The 22,155-nt window shown below is 50.4% G+C and overlaps 2 long non-coding RNA genes across 14 annotated transcripts; both read right to left on the bottom strand.

Moving 5' to 3' along the window:
• Window positions 1-14,705: 14,705 nt before the first annotated feature.
• On the bottom strand, window positions 14,706-16,864 carry LOC120707395. Its single transcript, XR_005688983.1, has 2 exons — window positions 16,356-16,864; window positions 14,706-16,228 (listed from the first exon to the last, which is right to left on the bottom strand). It is a non-coding gene; the product is annotated as an uncharacterized LOC120707395 (long non-coding RNA).
• A 407-nt stretch (window positions 16,865-17,271) lies between these two features.
• On the bottom strand, window positions 17,272-20,572 carry LOC120707394. Of its 13 annotated transcripts, XR_005688976.1 has the most exons (8): window positions 19,974-20,571; window positions 19,556-19,802; window positions 19,328-19,425; window positions 19,006-19,245; window positions 18,857-18,930; window positions 18,239-18,624; window positions 17,853-17,955; window positions 17,274-17,773 (listed from the first exon to the last, which is right to left on the bottom strand). It is a non-coding gene; the product is annotated as an uncharacterized LOC120707394 (long non-coding RNA). The 13 variants fall into 13 exon arrangements; XR_005688978.1 differs by having other exon boundaries at window positions 17,272-17,955; window positions 19,537-19,802; window positions 19,974-20,524; XR_005688975.1 differs by having other exon boundaries at window positions 17,272-17,955; window positions 19,974-20,524.
• Window positions 20,573-22,155: the final 1,583 nt, after the last annotated feature.

Raw genomic sequence — 22,155 nt, 5'->3', positions numbered from 1 at the left:
TCCAGGGAGATCGAACTAGTCCTAGCTAACCCCCGAGTACTCACCCTCTGGGCTTAGGTGGATGCATTACGCCACCCGGCTGTGGTTTACCACATCACAACATTTGGCGCGCCAGGTAGGAGACATTTAGCTGGGTTTAGTTCATCTCTTGCTCGTCTCCATGGTTTGGGTGGCTGAACACTCCCACCACCACGACGACGTGGAGATGATGGAGGGTGTGGCGTCATCCGCGTCACACGCCTCTCGCCTTCCTGCTCCAGGGGCAACCGTGCCCGTGGAGCAGCCACCGTCGGAGGCGGCGCGCGCTGCACGTCGGCAAGAGTCAGGGCGCCCGTCAAGGGCCCCCTCATAAGCTGCGAGTGGCGGAGCGCTGGCGGCAGCTAGGGAGTTGCTTCGCAACCCTCCGGCTGCTGCAGCCTCGCCAGACGCCCTGAGGCAGTGGTGGGACCACGTTGACCATCTCCTCCATCTGGCTCAGGCCTCCCCCAGTTTTGCAAGGACTGGGCAATGACCTCCGCCTGGCAATGCGGTGGTACCCTACCACCGGCGCCAGGGTGGTGCGTCGGTGTCCGTGCGCTCCCCCACGGTGAGGGGTGCACGAACAGAAGACCTGCGGGCGGAGCTCAACCGCAGGCGTGCGGGTGAGGATGCCCGCATCTCTGTGGAGAGGGCACGAGAACGCCGCCTCAATATTGAGGGCCGCAACCTCAACACCAACTTGGACGCAGAGGTACCCAAGCCTCCGGTGAACGCTCGGATTCAGGTGGGTACCCCGGTGGCTGGGGTGGGCTGCGCTGCGCTGGCGGATGACCTCTGCGCGGTGGCATGGCCGTCCAAGTTCCGCCCACACCTGCCGGAGAAGTACGACGGTACCACTAATCCGTCGGAATTCCTGCAGGTGCACGTTACCGCCATCACAGCAGCTGGTGGTAACGACGTCGGCATGGCAAGCTACTTTCATGTAGCCTTGACTGGGCCAGCCCGGACTTGGCTCATGAACCTCACTCCTGGGACGATTCAGTCCTGGGAGGAGCTCTGTGCGAGGTTCACTGCGAACTTCGCCAGCGCGTACCAGCAGCATGGTGTGGAGGCTCACCTCCACGCCGTGAGGCAGAAACTCGGAGAGACGCTCCGGGCATTCATCTCGCGCTTCACCAAGGTACGGGGTACCATTCCTCATATCTCTGACGCATCTATTATCACTGCTTTCCGCCAGGGGGTACGTGATGAGAAGATGCTCGAGAAGCTGGCGACGCACGAGGTGGAAAGCGTTACCACGCTTTTCTCCCTAGCAGACAAGTGTGCCAGGGTCGCTGAGGGCCACGCATGGCACTCAGCCCCCTAAGACGGAGACGCCAAGGCTGGTGGCTCCGGGGCTACCGCCCAGGCGGTGGCAAGAAAAAGAAGAACAAGAACCGGAGTCGCGGGGAGCCACATGCCGGCGGTCCAATCGCTGTAGCAGCAGCTGTGGGCCAGAATGCGCATGGCAAACGCCCGCGCCCTCAAGGTGGCAGCGGAGGTTCATGCCCAGTGCATCCCATCGCTCGCCACAGCGCCTCTGACTGCCGCGAGATCCAGAAACTCGCGAAGCGGGTCAGTGGGCGGCGTGAGCAGTCCTCCAAGGACGGCTCACCCCCTCCTCGCCAGCGGTCTGGCAAGGAGAAAGCCTCTGACAGCGAGACCGCTGCCGGGGAAAAGGAGCTGGGGTACCAATCCCCCGCTAGGGAGCTGAAGGGCGTTTACCGCCACGACAACTCCAACTCCGACAACGAGGAGCGCCGTAAGAAGCTGTACGTAATGTACGGCGGAAGCTGGGAGCTTGTCTCCCAGCGGGACGTGAAGACCCTTCACCGAGAGGTCCTTTCGGTGAAGCCGGGGGTCCCGAAGGCGGCGCCGCACTATAGGTGGATGAACACCACCATCTCTTTCGGGCCATCTGACTGCCCGGAGAACATTGCCGGGGCTGGTGTACTACCTCTAGTCACCGCCCCTGTCATAGCCAACATCAGGCTCTATCACATGCTGATAGACGGTGGGGTTGGCCTCAACCTCATCAGCTATGCAGCGTTCAAGCAGCTACAGATCCCGGAGTCCAAGCTGACTCCCTCTCGCCCATTCTCTGGAGTGAGCCCACATCCAGTGTTCCCTCTGGGGAGCATCACTCTGCCGGTCATGTTCGGGACCGAGGAGAACTTCCGCACGGAGAGCGTTCAGTTCGATGTTGTAGAGGTGAACCTCCCGTTCAATGCCATCATTGGCCGGCCGACACTCTACCGCTTCATGGCCATTGCCCATTACGAGTATTTGGTCCTGAAGATGCCTTCCCCTGCCGGTGTCCTCACCGTGCGGGGTGACCGCACCGCTGCCGTTGCAACAGTTGAGAGACTGCATGCTCTGGCGGCAGAGGCTGCACGTTCCGAGGAGGACCCATCCACCTAGCGAGCCAGGGCGCCCGCAAAGGCACCTAAGATTCAGCCATCTGATCCGGACGACGTTTCCATGAAGATGGTGCAGATCGGAGCGAACTCCTCCAGGACCACCCGCATCGCGGGAAACCTGGAGGAGAAATAGGAAGACACGCTTATCACTTTCCTCCGGGCAAATGTAGACGTGTTCGCCTGGGAAACGTCACAGATGCCCGGGATCCCCAGGGAAGTGATCGAGCACAATATGAGGATCTACCCCGATGCCACGCCGGTACGCCAGAAGCCTCGGAAACAGTCCGTGGAGCGGCAGAACTTCATCCGTGAAGAAGTCCGCAAGCTGCTGCATGCTGGCTTCATCAAGGAGGTCCACCACCCCGAGTGGTTGGCCAACCCGGTCGTCATCCCAAAGGCCAACGGGAAGCTTCGGATGTGCATCGACTACACCAGCCTCAACAAGGCATGTCCTAGAGGCCCCTATCCACTTCCACGTATCGATCAGATCGTGGATTCCACCTCCGGGTGCGACCTTTTGTCTTTCCTAGATGCATACTCTGGTTTCCACCAGATTCAGATATCTAGAGAGGATAGGAAACATACTGCTTTTGTAACAGTGGATGGACTTTATTGCTATATTGTCATGCCATATGGTCTGAGGAATGCCTTACCCACGTTTGTATGAGCTATGAACAAAACTTTATGTAATCTAATTAGAGATATTGTTGAGGTGTATGTTGATGACATTGTGGTCAAGACTAAGGTAGGGTCAACACTAGTTGAGGACCTGTCCCTCGTCTTCAACCGGCTGCGCGCCACGCGCACGAAGCTGAATCCCGAGAAGTGCATCTTCGGCGTCTCGGCAGGGAAGCTGCTGGGTTTCCTGGTCTCACATCGAGGCATCGAGGCAAACCCAGCCAAGATCAAGGCAATCGAAGCGATGAGGCCTCCTGGCCGCATCAAGGTTGTCCAGAAGCTTACTGGATCTCTGGCCGCTCTTAGCCGCTTCATATCGAGGCTGGCTGAGAGGGCCATCCCCTTCTTCAAGCTATTAAGGAGGTCCGGTCCATTCTCTTAGACTGAAGAGGCTGAACAAGCCTTCCAGGAGCTGAAGCAGCATCTGACCTCACTACCAGTATTGGTGGCTCCAGAGCCAGGTGAGATGTTGTTTTTGTATCTTGCTGCGTCAACAGAGGCGGTCAGCATGGTGCTGGTCGCCGAAAGGACGGAGCAAGCTCGCCTGGGGGACACCAGGGTCTCCCCGGCCAAGGATGGTGAGCTGGACCCCGGACATGGGGGTCCGGCAGTCACTCCTCTGTCTGAAGGTCCGGACCCTAGACAAGGGGGTCTGGAGGAGCCTCGTCCCAGTGGGAACCCAGAACCGCTGGGGGCCCAAGGACAAAACGTGGTGGATAAGGGCGAACCGGACCCGGTCACCAGGGTCCGGACCATCCAGAAGCCAGTTTACTATGTCAGCGAAGTCCTCCATGAGGTAAAGGCCATGTATCTTGAGACGCATAAGCTTATCTATGCCATACTTATTGCGTCCAGGAAACTGCGCCACTACTTTTAGGCACACCGAGTTGTCGTAGTGACCTCTTACCCGCTAAGAGCGATCCTGCACAACTCCAACACCACAGGCAACATCGCCAAGTGGGCAGCAGAGTTGGCTGAGTTCCAGCTGGACTTCCAACCCCGCCATGCAGTCAAGAGCCAAATCCTGGCTGATTTCATAGCAGAATGGACCCCTTCCCCAAGCAATTCTAGGGGTCCGGACCTCAACGCCGGATCCCCGGAGTCGGAAGTCAGGACACCAGTCTTCACCGAGCCCCACTGGACACTCTTCTTCGACGGGTCCGTCCGCAAGCAGTGGGCCGGAGCTGGTGTGGTCCTCATCGACCCAAACGGAAATTAGCTGAAGTACATGGTGCACCTTGAGTTCAAGGCCACCAACAACATGGCGGAGTACGAAGCTCTGATCTTTGGCCTGACACAAACCGTGTCTCTGGGGGTCCGGTAGCTTCTAGTGAAGGGGGATTCTCAGCTAATCATCAAGCAGGTCCGAGGGAATTACAGCTGCAACAATCCCCAGCTCGCGGCATACCTCATCCACGTGAGGAAGCTCGAGAAGGACTTCGACGCCTTGGAACTGCAACATGTTCCCCGCGAACTCAACTCAGTAGCAGATGATCTCTCCGTGAGAGCATCTACCTGGGCATCTGTGCCCGAGGGTGTCTTTGAAAGATGGTTGCTGAGACCTACCGCCCAACCTGCCGAACTGGGTGAAGGGGATCAAGCTAGCACCTCGAAGCTAGCGGTCCCGGCGGCATTCCACCTGTGGTGCCCGCCCTGGGTTGTGTGCCCTGTTGAGGATCCTGGAGACCTCACAGAGCCACTCTCACCTGTTCAGGGAGCTCCCGATGCATGGATCTTCGAGATCCGGGACTACCTGAAAGACAATATCCTTCCAGATGACGATGCGTCCGCTGAGCGCATAGTACGATTGGCTAAACGCTACGCGGTGGTAGAAGGGGATCTCTACCGCTGTGGTGCTAATGGTATCCTCATGCGGTGCATTTTCTAGGGAGAGGGCCGCGAGTTGCTCGCGGAGATCCATGGAGGCGAGTGTGGAAGTCATTCCTCATCTCGCATGCTTGTTGGCAAGGCCTTTCGGCATGGCTTCTACTGGCCGACAGCACTCCAGGATGCGGCTGAGCTGGTAAAGTCCTGCAAAGCATGCCAGTTCCATGCAAAGCAAATACACACACCGGCTCAAGCTCTGCAAATGATCCCGCCCTCATGGCCATTCGCCGTATGGGGCGTGGATATCCTAGGGCCGTTCCCCCGGGCCGCCGGCGGGTACCGGTTCCTCTACGTCACCATTGACAAATTCACAAAATGGCCGGAGGTTACCACTGTGGTGAACATCACCAAAAAATCAGCAGTCACATTCCTTAAGTCCATTGTGTGTAGATTTGGCGTCCCAAACCGCATCATTGCGGACAACGGGACCCAGTTCAAAAGCAGACTCTTCCAAGAGTACTGCGAGGACATCGGCATCCAGCTATGCTTTGCGTCCATGGCACATCCCCGCAGCAATGGACAGGTTGAGAGAGCGAATGCAGAGATCCTCAGGGGACTCAAGACCCGCACCTACAATTGCTTGAAGAAGCATGGTGCCAAATGGGTTGATGAGCTTTCGTGCGTACTATGGGGCAACCGGACCACACCCAGCCGAGCCACCGGGGAGACCCCATTCTTCCTGGTCTACGGGGCTGAAGCATGCCTTTCCCCGGAAATTCACTTGGGCTCACCACGGGTCCAGGCTTTTGACGAATCCATGCAGGAACAGCTACGGCGTGACAATGTGGACTTCGTTGATGAATGAAGGTGGCGAGCAGCAATCCGAAATGCACGCTACAACCAGGCGCTCAGGCGCTATCATCAACGGTTCGTGCACAGTAGGGAGCTCCAGGCTGGCGACCTCGTCCTGAGGCGGATCCTGAACCGAGCAGGGCTCCACAAACTCTCCCCCAGCTGGGAGGGGCCCTTTAAGGTTATAGAAGTATGCCGGCCCGGATGCGTTCGCATTGCCACAGAAAATGGGGTGCCGTTGCCCAACCCATGGAATATAGAGCATCTGCGTAAGTTTTACACTTAGGCAAAGCAGGGAAATGAATTTTTCCTTTGTAATAAGATAGAATTATCGTGCGGCCCAGAGCGGTGGGGGTCCGTCCTCGTAAACCCGGCCTCTGGCATCCATCGCACCATCGGCTAGCATTAACGCGCGGCCCAGAGCGGTAGAGGTCCGCCCTCATAAACCCGGCCTCCGGCATCCATCGCGCAAGCCATGTATATCAAGTTGCAAAGGAAAGATTTCTTCCCAGTTCTGTCTTTGTGTCAAATTTTATTTCGCATTTCGATTCTTGAGTTTTTACCTTTCTAACCCCCGTGCGGACTTCCACTCTTGTCGCTACAGCTAAGATCTGTATTGAGTTGCTGGACTGCCGTACAGGTCCGGACCCCCTTTGCTGCTGGGACAGGGGTCTGGACCCCTAGGGACCCACTCTGGAGAGGGGGGTGCTTGTTTCCTGGGGTGGTCCGGAGTCCTGTGTAGCCGCTTAGCCGGTTCCGTACCCAAAGCCTACACGCTCCACCACCCTGTAACGAGTGCTCTAGTACCCGGAGCTGGGTAATTAGGGGCCCGGACCTCGTTCTAGCTCAAGGGTTGGCTTCCTAAGTCCTACACGGCAGGTCCAGCTCCATATCTCAAGGGATTGAGTACGACAGAATGACCTCACCCACTGCTAGGAGGGGTCTGGAACATCAGAACCAGGTCCGGTAAAGTCGTGTTTGTTTCCTGGAGTGGTCCGGAGCCCTGTATAGCGCCTTAGCCTGGTTCCGCACCCTAAGGCTACACACTTCACCACTCTGTAACAAGCATTGAGCTGCCTGGACCTGCGTATCCGGAGCCCGGACCTCATACTAGCTTTGGGGCCGGTTCAGAATAAGTCTCGTAGGCCTGCTACTAAGTTTCGACCTTGACTGGTATGCAGGTTAGCCCTAGACTGGTGGTAGCTAACCTCAAACCATTGAGCCTACCTACCAGGGGGTCCTGGCATCCGCCTTAAGACTGCATGCAGATCGAGGTCCAGTCTCGGTGGTAGACAGACTCAAAACAATTGAGCCTGTCTCCCAGGGGGCCCGGAGCGTTCGCTTTGAGCCAGACATCACGGATCGATTCTGCATGTGTCAAACAGCTAAGTTGCAGTATCATTTTTACCATACAAGCGAGTTTGATTTTCCTCTCTGTAGTTTTTTCTGCTATACAGGGAATAAGTCGCTCGTTCGAGTTGCAATTTATGCTACACCTATGCCCAAGGACGCTTGCTCAACCTCATACGGGGGTCCGGAGTGTCTTCTTCGGCTCTGATGGCAGATAGGTCCTAACAAATGAACCTATCTACCAGGGGGCCAGGGTGCCGGGGTGCTGCATACCGCAAACCACAACAACTGACAAACAGGCTGTTGAAATTTTCTTCTATTTAAAATTTCAACAAGTACAATATTTTTACATCTACAAAAAACAAAACAAAAGTGCTACTGCTGTGATGGCCCAGCTCCGGAATCTGCAGGCTCACGCTTGAAGTATGCAGCGACGAAGTCGACGACGTTCCGCACGCTTTCTCGAGCAGAGGCCTCCGTCTCCGCCACTGGACCATCGACCACGGGGGCTAGCGAGATGGCTGGGTCGTGGCTCCGGAGGCAGGTCAGAATGTGCTCCGTCACCATCCGGATCAGCTCGCGGCCCTCGGCTTCAAGCTGGCCAGCAAGGATTGGCTCCAGGCGCCGGAGTCTATCAGAAGAAGAGTTTAGCACTGGGAGGGCGTCAACAATCGAAGCTGGCGGCTCCGCCACTTGGATTGGACTCATTCCAAGTGGCACCAGCGCTGAGCTCGCTTCGCTTGCCCAGTCGACGATCCGCTGGCCCCCCTGAGCTGGTCCTCCTGCAACTTCCGGACCGCCTCCTGGACCGCCTCCTGCACCCGGGCGTCCAGTGCTGCCTGGGCCGCTTCCACCTGGCGGGTCCTCTCCTCGAGCTTGGCCTCCTTCTTCGCCGCCGACTCCTTCAGGGACTTGAGAGCCTCGCGCTGACGCGCAAGCTGGAGCTCCATGTTGGTGGTGTGGGATTCCCGCTTTGCAAGGGACTTCCTATCCTCCTCGAGCTCCATCTCGGCAACAGCCTACTTGCTCGCGGTCTCCTGCGGCTGCTCGCGCCATCCATGCAAAGTCTCAGAGAGCTTGTCGAGCTCCTTCTTGCGGACCTCGAGTCCCTGGCTGCGGGACTCGAACTCGGACTGCCGGGCCGCGAGGCTGGCCTCCTCCTTGGCAATAGCCTCCTCCCGCAGCGCCATGGCCTTTACCCGACTTGCCACCGCAAACTCCCGGTCGAACACCTTCCGAAGATTGGCTCGGTAGGACTCAAGGTCGGCCTTGAGTTCGGACTAAACACGCGTTGCATGGGAGGCTTCGGCCTTCGTGCGCCCCTCCAGGCGGGTGTGCCAGTCACCGAGGCGATGGCGCTCGCTCTCCAGAGCAGCCCACTCCCGCCGAAAGGCCGCCTCGGCGGTAGAGGTCGCCTCCTCTATCGTCTGCCGGACCGGACCAGCACCTAGGGGAGGGGAGCCGCTTCCTCCTCCGGGGGACCCTGCAGGAGCCGCCTACCAGAGACCTCCTCCAGCTCTTCCTCTGCCGCAGGTTAGGCGCTGGGGGAGGGGACGTCCGGTACAGGCGTCGGGACCTCAGGAACCGAGGTGCTCGCCGTTGCCGCCCCCCTGCCGCTGTGCTCGCCATTGCCGCGGCCGCTGCCGCTGCGCTCGCCGTCGCCAAGCCCGGTGTCGGCGCGACTGCCGCCGTAGCTGGGGGCTCGGGGGCCACCGCGTCGGGTGAGGCTGCGCCTGGCACTGGCGCATCCGCCGCCATCGCGTCGGGCGTTGCTGCGCCTGGCGTTGGCGCATCCGCCACCGCCGTGTTGGGCGCCATCAGGTTAGCGGAAGCCGCCGCACCCGAGCTCCCCGCACCCGCCGTCGCTTCCGCCGTCGCCGTCGAGGCCCCGGTTGCCTGGACCCCCGCTGACGGGCCAGCGGTGGTGGAAGAGCTGCCTGGGCGAGAGGCCCTGACAAACAAAGAGAAGAATCCTTCGGCAAAAAGCGAAGCACCGAGAATAAGAGGAGTGAACGGAAGAACACTTACCTCGAAGCGTCGGGTCTCCAGTGCCCACGGAGGCTCGGCGACTGCTTCTGCTGTTGCTGCTGCTGCTGCTGCTCCCGAGGCGGCGGCGGAGGCGCAACCCGTGGCTGCTGCTGCTGCTGTTGTTGCCGGGGGGTGGCATCTCCCGGCGGTGGTGGTGGCGGCGCGGCTACTCCGGGGGTCCCGCGAGGGTCGGGGGCCCGGGAGCTACCCTGGCCCGCGTCCTCAGCGGTCCTCTGACGCTTTGCGGCGGGCTCCATAACAGGGGTCCCGTCGCCGCAGTGCATCCGCGTAGAGCCTGTCTGCCGCATTAATTGGATACGACGACACGTCACTTTTCCATCATACCGCCTACGCCGCAAGCTACACGGCCTGTTCAGCTATGCTGTAGGCAACGCCGCAAGCTACACTCTGGCGCCGTTTCGACAAGACAGGGCATGGATATGCTGGACGGAGGAATCCCGCGGGCAGGCAAGAAAATCCAGGAATGAGGTCTCCTTCACCTGCAACGCCATAATGTATGAACAGTATGTTATTTTGTACTACATCGATTGGGCCCACCTGTCGGGGACCCAACGGCCATGTACGCGCCTCCCTTGAGATATAAAAGGGAGGCGCTCGCTGCACACACAAGACTCTTCGGACACACACAAGCTCTCTCAGACTCTCGCCCGAGACTAAGGGAACACAAGCAATACAACATATAGTGGATGTAGCGTATTACGCTCCGGCGGCCCGAATTACTCTAAACCGGCTGTGTTCATCGTGTTCTTCCAGCGAGATCGAACTAGTCCTAACTAACCCCCGAGTACTCATCCTCTGGGTTTAGGCGGGTGCATTACGTCAACCGGCTGTGGTTTACCACACCACGACAATCATCATTACATGTGTATAGGAAGAGATCGAGGTGGTACACCAAACTACCCAACCGAAATTAAATGGCAACAGATAAACATTTCCGCAATCCGCAGATAGGGACTAATTAATTAACCTACCACTATGTATTGAAGTTGAATCTTGACGCTACAGAGAATAGTAAACTTGAACCGGTACTTTTAATCAAGCAATGCTGATGAAAAAAAAGGCAAGACTTTAGACTTGATCTCTTCTCGATCCCGTTGTCCGGTAAAAGGAGCCTCTGTATCTGTATGTAGGGGTGTCTTCAAATTTCTACCCACAATGACTCAGACACCAGTTTACTTAGTCCTAGCTAGCTAGTGGTGATCGAAATCCTTTCAATCGTGTATGAGATAATATTCTGGTGTTTAGCGATAACTTCATACGCACAGATGACTAGATGAGAAAAAATTTACTTGGTCCCTAATGGGTTGTGAATCGTGACTCTATCAAGTAGGCAGCAATGTTTGAAAGATTGCATTCTTGTTTTGACTTTTGAGTGAGTGTGACTTTCTAGCATGGATGTAGCCGGTAAAATGTTGTTAGAGATTTGGTCTTAGAAAAATGTGCTCTGTATATATAATATATACCAGTTTGTGCAGTGAATATACATTTTGCATCATCTCTCAGATTTTGATGAATTCCATGGATGGATATGCTGGATACACAAGAAAATTCAGAAGATCAGCAGATTTTGTCCCTCAACTTTATTCCGAGGGTTAAATTTGTCCCTCAACTTTAAAATTAGTGAATATAGTCCCTCAACTTTTGTTTTAAAATCAAACTCGCAAAGGCATTTTGTGGGTTGTTTGAAACACTAAGCATGTGAACTTCGAGTGATACCAAATCTTAGCTGTTCATTTCTCGCAAAAAGGAAAAGCAAAATGCAATTTTATCGATCGTAGCGGAATTGTATATTATCACTATCTAGTCAATTAGGACATGTTCTTAAGAATTCACGTGACTGTAATGAACGGCTGGCTTTATGTCTGCTGGTCATTTTTAACTTGCAGTTAGTTGCTAATCTGCCCATAAATTTCAAAGAGGTTTATTTGTAAGAAACATGGTCCCATTAGGCTATTATTGTGATTTTGGTGATTGTGTCTAATAATGATCAGTGGGACTAAAAGAAATTACAAGTGCATATATATTTGTAGGATTCCAAACCATATATCTGCTAAGTCATAGTGAAAATCCAGAGAGAATATTTTAGGGGTGTTCAAATAACAGCTGAGATGATTTGGACAAATGTCAGCAGAAATCCGGCATCCGGTTAAACTGACGGCGAAAATCAACGGGTCAGTACAATGGTGAAAATGCAACGACGATCTAGTGCAAAGAAAGCTACCAGCGTCAGTTGAATCGACATGATGGAGTTTAGGCGTCTGTTGATAAATTGCAATTATTGTTTGCACAAAAGCTCCAGAAGGTTTTGTCAAAATGTGCATCAGCACCAAATGAATCAACTGTGCAAAAGAAGACATCGGTGCAAGAGTTTTGGCTCCATATGGGTTTCCAAGAAAAATCTTTAATTAGCACCAGTTAAACCAACACTTGTCAGTGCCATTACGTCAGAGGGGGACAGCTGGAATCCAACGGCTAGCATGCACGCGTAGAGTGGCCAGTTAAACCGATGGTGGCTACCAGTTTAACCGACGCTTAAGCTTTTTCAGGAAATGGCTGGTAACAAGTATGTTCGAGTTCCTAGCCTATATAAGAAGATCTCTCGGACCATTTGAGGTTGCTGGAGTTCAAGAGAAGCATATAAACACTACAGAGGATATCTAAGCCATCCATAAGTGCTAATTGATCATATCCATAGGCTTTAGCACATGCTTTCAAAGTATTAGTGCTAGGTTAGGCCTAGAGTGGTTAGGCCTAGAGTGAGTGAGAGAACAAGGTGTTGTTGCCTTGTGGCTAGTTCTAGAGTGAACCACAGTTCTAATCATGGTGTGCCGGCCCTTTGGAGTCTTAGTGGCTCGCTGACAAGTTTTCAACCCTCCGCTTAGTGTGGAGCGGCGACGACAGCTTTATGCGGGGGACGATGATACCCTCCTTCGTGGAAAAAGCTTCGTAGTGAAGGCGGAATCAAAGCGTGACCAGAAACTTGGCGTGCGCCTTTATGACAAGTCAAAGGGTGTTTCGGAAGAGACTTGGTGATCGGGAAGCAATACACTTAGTAAGTGCTTTAGCAACGTGGACTAGGAGTGGCTTAGTACCTACCGATATCATTGGATAAATCATCATGTCAAGAGTTTGCTTTCTCTCAACCCACTCCTTTACGTTTCCACAATTCTTTTTTTTTGCATCTTACATGCCTTTACTTTTTTAGAGTATATCCGATTGTCTATAGGTTGCAAAACTTTTTGGGTTGAGTTGGAACACTAGAAGAACCCTAGTTGCACACCTATATAGCATATTTTAGTTTATATTATGGACAAACTAGTTTGAGCCATAGGTTAAGGTTTTAAGTAAGCCTATTGAAAGGGCAAGCAAGTTGAGCTTGTCCCATTGTGAAAGGCTGAAAGCCATGTTTCATTGAATATTTTCATGTTCAGATCAAACCAAATTCGAGATAACCGTGCCTGCCAACTTCCATTCACTCAGGAATCAGGACCTGAGTAAAAACAATCAACAGTTGAAAGCTTACACTTTAAAAATATAGGTGCAGTGCATACAGACAGTGCTGTTCCTTTTCTGTTGCCCTTTAACATTTACCTTCCAATAAACTTATGAAACGTAATTGATCGATGAAGTATGTTTGAAGTAGTTCCTTCCTTGCACATTCGACCATTTCAGCAGACAATATTGTTGATCTTACACCCAAAACAAGAATTCTGCACACCTGAGTGCATCATGCTTTGACATATCAGGTTCAAGTATCTGAATGATTTAACTGAGTTGCACGGCGAGGATTAATTAATTACATTTCTCTTGAATGATTCACTCATTGTTGGTAGCTACTCCCTCCATTCCAAAAAATGAAAACAAGTCATTCTAGGATTTAAAATTTGTCATGAAAAACAAGTCAACTTACCATATTTAGAAAGTGCATGCTACATGAAAGAATCAATTATTGTCAAATATGGGTAATAAATAGGGACAAATATTGTTATTTTACCTTCTTGTTAATTTATCCTAGAATTTCTAGAATGACTTGTTTTTTGGGGTGGTGGGAGTGTGTGCCTGTGGCCAAAGAGAACTTACTGGCTGGTGGCTATTATAGCACACATATGGTCAGTGAAAACATGCTTGGAGGTTATGAATACGCCACAATTGTTGTTCATATTCTTAGTGACATTGGGGATGGGGATTTGTTTAGACCACTAGTAGAATGTACGTGCGACACGCACGTGGTTGAAAATTGCATGCTTATACGACCTGATCCGGTGGTAAAACATGATCTCAAAACACTACTACAAAACAGGTCTTTGTTTCCACACATTTATCCCGGCTATGTTTGAAACCGGGACAAATAGAGTCTTTAGTCCCGGTTCTAAAGTCTAGAACAGGTGAAGAATAAAAAAATAGCTTTTGTCCCGGGTGAACTCTCCAACTAGAAATAAAAAGTCATCTTTAATCCCGGGTGAAGTCACCAACCGAGACCAAATGTTTTAGTCCCGGGTGGTGACTTCACCCGGGACTAAAGGGGACTTTTTAGTCCCGGGTGAAGCGTCCACCCGGGACAAAAGTGAGTCCCGCATTTATTTATCCGCACAGCGCCGCTCCTCTGTATCATTCTCTTCTCCCTCGATCCAGAGCTTCTTCCGATCGATCCCCTTCCTCCCACCCTCACTGCCTTAGCTCTAGCAGCCACCGCCGCCGCCAGCGGGGCCGGCGAGCCGCCAAGCGGGCCCGGCCCGGTGAGCCGCCGCCAGGCACCGGCGCAAGCGGGGGTCTGGTGAGGCGCGACTGCCCGGCGCGAGTTCGGAGGGGAGGGAGGGGTGGAGCTCGACCGGAGCTCGGTGGGGAGGGATGGGTGGAGCTCGGGCCGTCGGGCGGGAGCGGTTGGAGCAGAGCTCCATCGGAGCTCGGGGTGGAGTGCGGGCGGAGCTCGGGGCGGAGCGCGGGCGGATCAAGGACGGACGACCTCCGCGGCGGCGGTGCGGCAGACCGAGACCGAGCCGCAGGAGGCGCGGCCAGGCCCAGCGAGCGGCGGCTTCGCGTGGAGGCGCGGCCGGCAGCCAGCTACCCCCGGCGGCCAGCTACCCCCGGCTGGAGGCGCGGCCGGCGGCCAGCTACCCCCGGCGGCGGCCTTGCCAGGCTTAGTTTTTTTTTCTTTTTTTTTCAAATATGTATATATGATTGGGATTGATTTGTGAATGAATATTTTTGTGGTTGTGATTGATTTTGTGACTGTATTTGATTTTGTGATTGCATTTGATTTTGTGATTGTGAGAAGCTCCCCGCGTGCGTAGACGAGCCGAGCCCTACGTGTGCAAACGAGCTATTTTTTTAATGAAAAATCACATTTGTCCCGGGTCTATAGCTATCGGGACAAAAGGTTTTGACACATTTATCCCGGCTACGGTATCCCGGTTGTAAAACCGGGATAAAAAGCAGTTGGCAACCGGGACTAATGTCGTGTTTTGTAGTAGTGAAAGTACTCACATTTCATAATACAACTGATAAACCTTACAACTAATAAACCTCATATGTTAATATCACGTTAACTTGTTCTCACAATATTGTATTAATATAAACAATAGTTTCTTCGTTTCAGTAAAAATAAACAAAAAAAATTCAAATACGCCATCGCTGATAATATCTTCTACGTGTGTATCTCGTATACCAAACTCCTCACATGCCTTTTGTAGCTCATCATGAGTAATGTAACCACTGCCATCTTTATCAAAGTAGGAGAATGCTGCGAAGAGATCATCTTCTCGTTCAACTTTGTTCCGATGTAAAGTTGCAACAAGGAACTCTCCGTAATCAATGGAACCACTGTTATCGATATCTGCCTGAAAGTTGCACAGCATATATCTTCATTCAAGCAACGCCCAAAACTTACATGTGCACTGTTAATTCTCCTAGCAACAAATTCCTTTGCAAGAATATAAAAGGGTCATTCTCACAATCTTAGATCAATAAGTTCAGATAAAAACAAATTTAAAAACTAAAAAGGATGCTATTAATGCACCTACATCAGTTTGATATTTCAGGAACTCAAATTCAAGAAAGAGTGTTCTTGAGCTCATTGGGCACAGGAACCTTTTGAAAAGATATGGAAACAGGACAAAAATATGTAAAGTTGCAGCACGCACGTATTTTTCAAAAACCAGGTGAAATAAAATTTATATTTATAGAAAATAATATGTAAGCATGAGAAGGACGTGTATTTTCGAAAATCAAACAAGCAACTACAATTAGTATCACATGAATTAAAATTATTCAATGAGAAAAAACAAAAGTCAAGCCCCAATAACCACAAAAATATAGATGTTGAATTTCTGTAAACTCAAGACTAGACTACCTTCAAAAATAAAAATATTATTCAATATAAATACTTTAATTGATTGTTACTTTTCGACAAATTTTGACACTGTTTCATAGGCGAGCGGTGAGTTAAGATCCTTGCCCTTCCATATCCGCCATTTTTTGTTGATCAAGAAAGTGCCAGTCTCGAAATCTCTTAACTATCTACAGAATCCAGCCGATGAAATGGAGTTCTTCAAGTTCCAAATGAGTCTAGACAACTTAACTGGTTGTTTCGGACAACATGTTGAACCCAACTTTGGCTTAGAATCAGATTTCAATCCCATGTGAACGTGGTATACGCAGATAAAAAGATTGGTGAGTCCAATGCTTCTGCATTTGCTCTTCCATCATAGCAGAATTAGGACAATCAGCAAGATTGCACTCACGGACATAGTGTAACCTCATGTGCCCTCCCAAAGCACGCCCTGGCCTTAATAACTTCCCACAGACCTTGCACTGGTGTCTCTTGATGTTAACTGCAGCAAAAGGAACACCGGACTGCAAATCCTCAACTGAAATATCAAACCCTAGCTTTATGAACTCCGCACCTGCATCCAGCCCATGATCAAACGCCTTCGGAAGCACCTCCATCTTGTGAACATCAGCAACCAAATTCAAAGTATTCTGCTCACGGTGTAAGTGTATCGTCATGTGACCGACAGTGACTGGCTGATCAAACTCTGGAAACCACAATAAGTTATTCCTTTTTTTCACAAAATGCCATGCCCAAGGGCCCGCTGAATAATGAAGAGTAACAGATAAGATGAAGAAAGCAATGGTCTAGCTTATGCCAGGTTCTGCACATACCTTGCATGGTCATCCATACCAGCGGCTGTAATAGCATCAAGTACTTGATCACCACTCTTAGCCATTTCTTGTCCTGATTCTAATCATTGGTTACTTAACTGTCAAAGAATGAGAAGCTGTTTGATATAATAATTTCTGATTAAATCATAATTCATAGAACCATAATAATGCTTAATTGTTTGATAAGGATCGGTGATACTTAGAAAGGGACACCTTTCAGTGTACCAAGATTTCAAATTCTTCTAGCTAACTTGAATATTCTAAACTCTAAAGTAAGATAAACCGTAAACTGTCTACAAGATTACTCAGCCTTGCAATTCAAAAACTTAAGTAAAAAACAGAAATTATAGTAAGCTTTTCAAAAAAAAATGCTCGTGCAGAATCGCTAAAACTTACAAGTCGCACAAAAAATGGATTTCTAGACTACGGAGGCACATAGTTAAGAGTACATGGAAAATGAAGATACACATCTTATCGAGAGTTGTTTTGGGTGGTGGTGGGGGGGGGGGGGACAGAAAACAGAAACTAATGATGACAAACCTGCAACTTTCCTCAACTAAATGATTTTTTTAGAAACAAAGTAACATCAGCAGTTCAGGAACTGTAGACGACAACGAATCAAAGTTTCCCTGCACTTTTTGAACAAAATGTCTTCAAACTTCTACTGGCTGGTGGTAGATATTACTGTTTACATGGTAGAAATTATTGAATATAGCAATACAAAACAGAACCGTGATTTTCTATTCCCAATTAGACAAAGGTGGGCACTCCCCATTTAAATCAAAGCAACAGAATTTAATAATCGATAGTAACCATGCCCGCGCGACACGCGCGTGCTATATGTTGAAACGATACTAAGTAAATTTTTGATATAATAGAGTGCATGCCGTGTTTATAAAAACATATTAAACGCATGTATAAATTCATCAAACCCATATAGTAGTGCTGATTTTTTTTCTTTCAGTCGACGTAAATGACAAAGTCAAATAATACGTCTAAACATAGGTGCTTATAGATGACATAAAATCAAAGCAAACTATCTTCCATCACGGTTGCATTCCAATTATTTGCCATGAATACAGCATATGACATCAAGCATACAGCATATGACTGTAAGACCACCTATTTCCTCTAGTTTCTTGCGGCATGATGGCATGTGGCTTGCTGACACGTTTTCCCTGTGAAGGTCGAGGCAGCCTATCTGGTATGTTTCTACTTGTAAATGGAATGGCCAATGTCGTCTGAGTTGGTGGCTGAATGAATAGAGGACCAGTATGGGGCACAAAGGTTTCTTCTTCATATTCATCATCCTTGACTGGTATACACATTGAAGTACTTCTTAGAGGAAATCTTGGAAGCTCAACATTTCTTAGCAACATAGGAACATCATCTCTCTCTTGATCAGTCATTTTGTAACCCTGCAACGAATATCAATTACAAGCACATCACTTTCAGATGCGGTGAATTTAATTCATGGGAAGCAAGTAATTTATGTACCCTTTTATACACAAAAGATGCTATTGGTTGGATGCCATGGGTCGAAATTACCATTAAGCACATGTCTTTTCAAAAAGCAAACACTTACGAATCACAAAGTCACCTGCAAAAACACGTAATCATTTGTGACCAATGGATGGCTGTGCAAATAAGTTTCAGATGAGAGAACTAACATATATGGAACCATATCATCTTCAACAAATTAGAGTTAGACAGTACTTCCTATTCATTTTGTAGAAGTAACTTTTCTTTTCAAATTACATTGTTCTGATAAAATTGTGAAAACTTAAAGAGGACAAGCAGCAATATTGTTTCTACATCAATTTATCATTCCCAAATCAGACAAATTTGAAGAGTGTGTAAAATGCATGGTATAAGTTGCCTACCTCTGTTACCGGAAGAGCCTTCACTAACTCACATATTCAAATAAGGAGAGCAGTTGGAGGAAAACAGTATACAAGCACTGCAAGGGCCAATATGTTGCTTAGACCGATTGACACCAAATCTGGGTATACCTTTGATTCGAGGCCATTCAGAAAAGCAACTTTTCCACGAATCGCAGTGAAAAGCTAAATGAAACAAACAGCATGAGTCCTTGCGGTTGCCTCCACGATTTCAATTTTGAGCCAATTCAGGTGGCAAGCTTTATCCTTGCAATAAGCCGATAACACCATTTCAATCTCTATAGTCTCACATATACAGGTATCCAGATATTTGCAATTTGACAATATAGAATAAGGAGCTATCATACATTAGAGTCAAAGCGTGGTACCTGCACAAAAATGAAGCACACACACATACACATCAGTGGACCAGGCAAGCAGCCATTCCATTTAGAAAGAGAAAAATGAACCAGAACCACACAATAAGTAATGTAGAACTAAAAACATTAGAAATGAGCACACAATTAGCAGGGTAATTCAAAAAAGAGCAAGCTGCAGTTACACTGAATCAATCGATAGAATTGCAGTGCAGAGATCAACAGAAACGAACGCACAACTTACTGATATAGAGGTGAAGTTGGTGAAAAATTCAGAGCCCAGCAGGACCCGAACAACAGACCCAGCTCCACATCAATCTGCCAAAACTCGATCTAAACAACTCCAATTCACAAGACATTTAAACCAAGAAATGGGAATGGTTCAGTACATACATAGAAGTCGAAGTGTGCATTTCTCATCCACCGGTATTTCTGAGACTCAATATCTATGTCCGCCACCAAACCTAAGACTTTTTTTTTCTCAAAAGTTAATCATACAGCTACCAGAAAAGTTCCTTAGAAATTTGACACTATCTTATAAAGTTTGTTGCGTGCCCCAAGTCATCAACAAGACACTGGAAATTTTTTTCTCCCCTTGCAAAATGGTACAGACTTCCAAGGGCTGCTTGTGACCTGTGTGTAACAAGAAGTTTGTGTTCCATAAGATTCTCCATAGGAAATCCCCATTATTCTACATCAGTGGTGTGATACTAACCTGACGAGGACACCATCGCCACTAATGCAGACAATGCCGTCGGACATTCCAAGGTCATGGGAAGACGCCACCTCCCGAGCATGTCCCTGACACTTGGTCTGTGAAACAGATCACGGACAAAAGGGATCGATATAACCGCAAAAACCATAAGAAAGAAATAACAAACTTGGTAAAATTCATGGGATGCCATCCACATTAGCATGCTGAACCTTGCACTGCGATACTCACACCAGCACCTTCAAACAGAAGCTTGACTTCCGTGTCGGAGATCTTCTTTCGTGCATTTCCTGCTGCCAAAGGGGTTACGAAGACGAACAATCTCTTCGGTTGGCTTGTGGGTGAAATTCAGCACAGACGTGAAATTGCACCAGCAAATATCAAAAATATGTAGCACGGGCCTTGTCCAATCATTTTGAAAGCATGAGGATCAGTAAAATTTGCTTAATTGTATCGAGCAGCAGTCCATAAGATTGCACTGTCCAATGAAAGCACCATCTTTTAGTCCAAATTAGCTTAGATTCTCTCTTGAGGTCTCTAAGCCGATGCAAAGGTTAAAGAATGCAAAGCCTAATGTAAGTAGGCGAAGCAAAGCAGTGAACTGGATGCACTTGAAAAAAAAGGAGACACTTTTTTGCTAGATGTGCACCTGGGTATTGGCGAAGACGCCGAATTAAGCGGTAGCGCGGCCGCCGGCCTCTGCGATATCAACAAGTACGACGACAGCGCTGCCGGGAATCGCGAACGGAGCCGCGTCGAGCGTGATGGAGATAGTATCGAAGGCGCCGAGGCGATGGAGGCGGTCGCCAGCCGCCGCGGCGGCGCGCACGAGGTCTCGCACGGTGGCGGCGCGCACGAGGTCCGGGCCCACAACAGCCTCGAACGTGGCGCGCCGCGTGCGGGCGCAACCCCAGATCGTGACCTGGTACACCCGGATCCGAACCTCATCCGCGGTGAGCCGCCGGAGCACGGCCTCGTGGCGCGCCTCCTCGGACGGGGACGCCGAGGGCTCGTGGAGGAGTTGCAGGCACGACGTAGAGGAGCGAGGCCCCGCCGCCGTCCCACGCTCGCGTCGGCCCTGCCGCCGCTCCGCACCAGCCCCGCCACCGCTCCGCGCAGGGGATCGAGCAGGGGAGGGAGGAGGGGTGTGCGGTGGGGGGAGGAGGATCGAGGAGGGCCGGCGCAGCGAGGCAGGGAGGAGGGGAACAACACCGCAGGGGGAGGGGAGGGATCAAGCAGGAACTCGACGCTGCAATCGCTGCAATCACGGAAGAGGCGCGGCGATATGGCAGGAATTAACGCTGGAGGACCAATCAGCAGGCGGGTACGGAGGGGAGGGTAAATCACCCAGCGGTGAAAAAAAACCGTCGGAGGGGGGCGCGCCCTCGCGATTCAACAGGGGTGGACGGTGTTTTCAGTCTGGCTGGTTTCTCGGTCAAACTTTTGATCTTACACGTGGATCTGATAGTGGTGGTGGATCTGATAGTGGTGGTTTATGAGGTGAATATAGATTAATCTTGGTGAGAATGGTTTCAATTTCCATGGATCCTTATAGTATAAGTATATATATATACATACACATACGGCAGCGCTATAACCCTAGGTGTAGAATGGGATTCTACACCCAACGACCCAATAAACAACCCCCTCGTAAGCCCAGCCCAACTACAAACAGCTTCCATCTGTTCCGGCCCGACCCACCCGTCAACTCAATTAGACCTCGCAAGCGCGAGCCGCGAGACGCGCGGAGCGCGAGTCGCTTCCTCGTGGCACGTTAGCTTCTACGGCGGAGCGAGCGGCGAGGTGGGAGCAGCAAGCAGCGCGGCGAGGTGGGAGCAGCAAGCAGCGCGGCGAGCGGGGGATCGTGAGGGGTACCCGCGTAGCTTCTGTGCGCGGAGCGAGCGGCGGCGGCCCGGTGGTCCAGAGAGCAGGCGCGGTGCCTGCCGCGCGGAAAGCACAGGCGACGGCGGCGCGGCGAGCAGCAGGCGGCGCGGGGGAGGCCAGGTCTGCTGGGATTGGTGGAGTGAGATCGGTAATTGAGCTCTCTTCTCAACCATAATCTCTCTACGCTAGTAATTTGTTGACATTTTGGTCGATTCGTGGAGGATTTTTGGTGGATTGCAAGTTTTTGATAACCTTACATTGGGATCTGGAAAATTACTGAAGACCGTGAAATCTTCTATTTGTGCCTTGCACATTGTTCAGTATTTGGCCTATTACTGAATTTCAAAGAAGTGAAAGTGTCAATTTCAAAGAGAAATTCTGCGGGACGATGACTTCGACACAAAGAAGTGAGAGTGTCAATTCTACCGTCAAGCATGGTTATTGTGACAATTCAATGGCAATACATGAGTTTGCGAAGTCATTCTTGGAACTTTTGGCGCATAATAAGGAGAAAGAGGCAGAAGAGGAGTTCAATTCGCAGGTGAAAACCTAAGTCCAAAGAAATTTAGAAAAAAATGTGAACTTCCAGTAATTTGTGCGTTAACAAAATGATTTTTGCTGTTGCAGGCCCTGGTTATTGCCTCAACATTTTATGGCTACGACAATCAGCTTAGCAGAGTGTACACCAGAGCTGTGTACAAGGTGTTCGCGAGTAGACTCAAATCAAGCACTGCTTTCCGTGTGCGTCCAGACCCAGACAAGGCTGGTTACTACCTGGTGAAGCACACAAGGCCCCCAACTGATTTCCCTTGGTTATGTCATGAATTTTGGGTGAAAGCTGTAGTGAATGAGGAAATTCCTGAGGAATCAGAATTTAATTGCGAGTGCATGAGAATTGAGCACACGGGTATGTTCCTTGCAGAAAAATGTTCCTTGTGTTTTCTCGT

Source organism: Panicum virgatum, chromosome 5K, assembly GCF_016808335.1.
Source record: "Panicum virgatum strain AP13 chromosome 5K, P.virgatum_v5, whole genome shotgun sequence".
Taxonomy (NCBI): Eukaryota; Viridiplantae; Streptophyta; class Magnoliopsida; order Poales; family Poaceae; genus Panicum; species Panicum virgatum.
Note: the sequence above shows the minus strand (reverse complement) of the source record. Positions and strands in the feature narration are given on the sequence as shown.